The sequence below is a fragment of the Miscanthus floridulus genome, chromosome 1, assembly GCF_019320115.1.
Source record: "Miscanthus floridulus cultivar M001 chromosome 1, ASM1932011v1, whole genome shotgun sequence".
NCBI lineage: Eukaryota > Viridiplantae > Streptophyta > Magnoliopsida > Poales > Poaceae > Miscanthus > Miscanthus floridulus.
The window spans coordinates 53,755,714-53,760,481 of record NC_089580.1 but is presented as its reverse complement, the minus strand read 5'-3'; the positions used below and the strand labels follow the sequence as shown (position 1 = coordinate 53,760,481).

Below are 4,768 nucleotides of genomic sequence, written 5' to 3'. Positions count from 1 at the left end.
AGTAGCCTTTAAATAGATGAATGATTAGGTAACTAGGTTAACTAAATTCTCCTTTGGGTTTATATTTGCTGGATGTTTAATCTTGCAAAACTTCTCATGTAAGAACATCTTTTTGTGTATGCAGCAAGTCATCCTTGCTATACAACTTACGGTGTCTAATATGAAAAGTTAATTAAACATGCAACATTTATGTAGGCTCTTGGGTTTTATAGAGGCATATTGATGAGGACATGACACCCATGCATATGACCATGTTTGGCACATGGCAAGGGTGTCCAAGTCAAGAAGGAGACCCGAGGCTAATTCGGTTCGAGTCCTCGAGGTGGAGGCCCAAAGCAACTCAAGTTCGAGTCTGCCTCGGCCTCCAGGACCAGTCTGCCTTAAACTGGTCACCCAGGACGCATCCGGACTCCGTTTTTGACGATCCACATATGGTTGGAAATATAATTTGATAAGGAAGCCAATCCAAGTGGTCTCATGTCAAAAGGCCTCTAGAATCAACGGGGATCGTCGAAACAAGTCAGCGTCCAGAATCTGTCAGGGTGCTGCGACACCGTCTTTTGGTCTGATGGACCGTATATCGTGTTTGGGCCCATTAGGTGGCGTGTCCAGGGTAGGCGACAACCCTAAGACCTTTATAATCATACGCCGCTGCCGTCATTAGGTTTTGGGTTTTGCTTAGATTAATCTATCAAGAATAGTTTCATCGTTCATTGGTTTGTGAGACCCCAACTTCGTGAGATTAACCATTTATCTGCAATTTAGTTGCTTTCTTTCTTGTTCTTGCTTGTGTTCTTCATTGCGCAGGCAGGGATTAGCCTTCTTGGCGAGGTCATCTGGATCTGTGTCTTGGTTGATAACCAGAGGAGTTGTGGTGCTAAGATTGCAGGGTTCGATCTTTCGATCTGAAGCCGGATCGGTGTGTCATTCTCCGCCACAATGATAGTTACCTCTACCTGACGAAAGATCGGGATCCCCGTTCCCATTAAGTGGTAATCAAAGCTAAGGTATACCATCAGGTTCACATTTATCCCCTAGTTTTGAGTGTTTCGCATTCATCCCATAGTCCAGTGCCATACTTGTTTATTTCCTGTCCTAGAACCTTCCGCGCCATAGCCTTTGCATATTTCAATTTCAGAATCTCATTAAATTCCAACCTTCTAACTATTCTCAAATGATTTTTACAAAGGCACCTATTACTGAATATGAGCGTTTAAGGAATGAAGAAATAATGAAAACAACCGAGAGCTGGAGAGGCTTTGTATCAAGACATTAGTGCCCATAGTGAACAATACATCTGTGGAGAGAAAGGGTGAAGACCATGAAGTTTCTGGATCATTGAGAGTGGTCAGGAGAGTGAGGACTGTGAAGATGAGGAGGTTATTAGCAAGGTACCAAGTCTTCTAAGCATATGTTTGTTTGTCCTTTATTGTTTCTTATTATGTGTCAGTATGCTATTTAGCAAATTTGGTGCCAATTCTGCTTGTTTTTTTTTTGCCTAATGAGGCTTTATAGGTTGCTAATGCTGCGCATACAAAGAATCCAACAAGATCTGGGAACACCTCTGTTAGAGGAACAAAAGCATCTAAGAGAGTGGTGGCACCTTAGGAACAAGATGTGCCTAACAGAGTCACTAGGCAGAAAACAAGGGATCTAGCCTTGGTTTCAAGTCCAGACCCACAACAAGTGATCAACTTAGGCCTGCCAAATGCCACACCCACACATGATGTGTTGGTTTCTGGTAGTGATCCCTCCCTACAACAAGACTTGGTTGACATTACAGATGAAGGCAAGTGACTGTATCTACCTTGTGCAAACAAATCACTTTTCATTATTTACACATTGCAATGCTAAATATGTATATGCCATTGTAATAAATTTACTACCTTCTAAATTTAGTCATACTTCTAAATATGTATATGCCATTGTCATAAATTTATTGTCATAAATTTGGACATTATATTGTTGTTAGGTGCACTTGCTGCAAGAAAAGATCCAAATAGGATATGAGGAAGAAGCATAGGTAGAGAACTAGATAGGCTAAGTAGAGGATTATGCATGAAGTTGCCAATCCATGTTTCTGAAGGGAACAGACGGCCAAAGGCGCCTATCCAAGCTACTAAGCTTGCATCGGAGGGTGGGATCACACTTAGGCAGCACATACCAATCCTTACACACTGGGAGGAGTACAAGAAAAATGAGTCACATCTTGAAAACTACATTGGAAAAATTGGTGTAAGTTAAATTCAATTTTGCTGATTTCATGAAAGTTCAATCTATCCTTTGCATTCGCAGATTCTAATTTCCATGCTCTTTACTAGGCCCAATTCACCATTGACACCAAGAGTGAAGCAGTCCAATATGCATGTGCTAATTTGCTTAAGTGTGGACAACGTCAAATGAGGCACAAGCTGAAAAAAGTACTTTGATGGGGTACCTGCAAGTCAAGTGAGGACTACATCACCTGTGAATCATATGACTGACAATGAATGGCAGGCCTTAGTGCAAATGTGGTCAGACCCGAAGCACAAGGTGCGACAAACCTAGAAAATAGAAATTAAGATGGCAAGCTGACACTTGTCTTGATCTATTACTGTTTTTGTAAATCTTCTTATCTAAACCTGAACCTTTAGCTAATTTCTATGCTAGGAAAATTTTTAATCAGGTAGTTGTGACATCCGCATGTGGCCGCTTTTGCATTCAGTTTGAGGTCACTGTTGTCCCTCTGCTCCTATTTTAGGGACCATTAGCTCTGTGGTCTTAGGTTCTAGCGATTTTCTCCTGGAACCTCTAAGAAGCAGGACATATCTATTAGTTGACATGCTTTGAACTTATGTTTATTATTTTACTGTAACTTCACTTCTGTATTTGTCCTATGTGTAGAAACACTTAAACAAATGTTTCATGTACAGGAAAGGTGCTTGAAAAACCAACAAAATCGAGAGAAGGTACAGTTACTGTATTGTACAGGATCTCGGTGTTACATTGCACAAGCCCATGTCGTGGTAAGAAACTAAACAATCAATGATCAATAATAGATATATATTGATTTTTGTATCAGCCTAATTGTTTGTATTTCTTTGCAAATAATTTAGAGACAAGAGAAATACAAAGATGTACAACCTACTGCTATCCATCTTTTAAAGGACTTCCACTGCAGCAAGAACAAAGGATTCAGTGAGCCTATCAACAAAGCTATTGTGAGTGACTGATTCCCTTTTCTTCTCTGTTCCCATAGTTTTGCGTACATGTTGCAGATTGTTTCCTTCTTTGCTACATGATGTACATCTCAAAAAATAAACCGCACACAAGATTTAAGTCACTATTGTAATTTTTTTACTAGGCTGATATGGAAGCGATCATGGCTGAACCAGTACAAGATGAAGAGCAACCAAAGTCAGTGAACCATGCTGTTTCTCAAGTTGTGAAATCAACAACATTTCTTCAAGTTGCAGGAATTCAACCAAACTCCAACAATAGCTCTAAAGGTTGCACTTCCTCAAAGGTACAAGTGCATCAAGTCCCTACCATGCAAGCTCTGAAGTTATTTTCTTTACAGATTTGTGCTTCATCAAGACATAGACCAGATTTGTGCCTCATCAAGATATATATCTAGTTGTGATTTAGGAATAAATACCTAGTTGTTTAGTTTGATTCTACTAGTACCCAGTTGTCCTACTCTTGCACATGAATTGTTGTCCCTTAGTTGGGCATTTGCATTTGACTTAGGAATAAATACCTAGTTATTCAGTTTAAATCAACTTGTACCTCGTTGTCCTACACATGAAAGCAGTAAACTCAATTTGAACCTACTTGTACTTAGCTGTTCAGTTTGCACATAATAATGTCCAGTAAACAAATATTTTGCCTTGCTGCCTTGAGTGGTTATTGCTTCTAAGAGAATAATAGATGAATTATTTTATAGTAAAGCCACCGACATATTTATGGTGTTTATGCACAGGTGCAACAGCTTCGGGCTGAGCTTGAAATTGAAAAAAAAAATCAAAAGAAGAACTTAGGCATGAGTTCGAAGCCATGAAGAAAGAATCAGAAATGGCAATGGAGACTTTAAAGAAAGAGTCAGAAATGGCAAGGGCAAAGCAGGTCGAGGAGATTGAAAAAAATAAAAAAGGCATCACAAGAAACCATGTCCTTCCTTCGTCAAATGCTTTGTCCAAGGGATGGTTGAACTTGGTTTGGTTGCTAGTTGTTTGCCCCTAGTATTAGTAGCTCTAACTTTTGAACAATGCTGCTGATTTCATTGTTTTGCGACCCCTCTGAGAAGTATTGTGTGACCTTTAAACTTTGGAACTTGTGGCTGCTATAATTTTGGTCAGTGCATCATATGGTTTGTGAGATGTATTGTGGCTTGTGAACAAAACTAGTATTGTGGTTTGTTGTTGTTGTCAGTGGATATGATCATTGAAACATGTATTGTATGACCTGCTACTGTAACTTTGGTTGGTGAGTTTGAACTTTAATTAATTAACTGTTCAATCATATGATCAATTTGTGACCTACATTGTATTATGTATTTGCTTATATTGATCTGTGTATTATGTATTGGCTTATATTGATCTTGCCACGTGGCATCATGACACTTAATAGTTAGCGACAATTCTTCCTAAAACAATGACAACAGCCATTGTCGCAAATTTAGTGATGAAGTAGTATTGTCGAAAGTTTAGCGACAAAAAAAACTCGTGTTCGCCACCAAAGGTGTTTAAACACGTCAGATAGGCGACAAATGGGAATTCGTCGCGCTCAA

At 39.3% G+C, this 4,768-nt stretch overlaps 1 pseudogene; it reads left to right on the top strand.

Annotated features, from left to right (window-relative positions):
- The first annotated feature begins 1,371 nt into the window (after positions 1–1,371).
- On the top strand, positions 1,372–4,426 carry LOC136456928 (uncharacterized; annotated as a pseudogene).
- Positions 4,427–4,768: the final 342 nt, after the last annotated feature.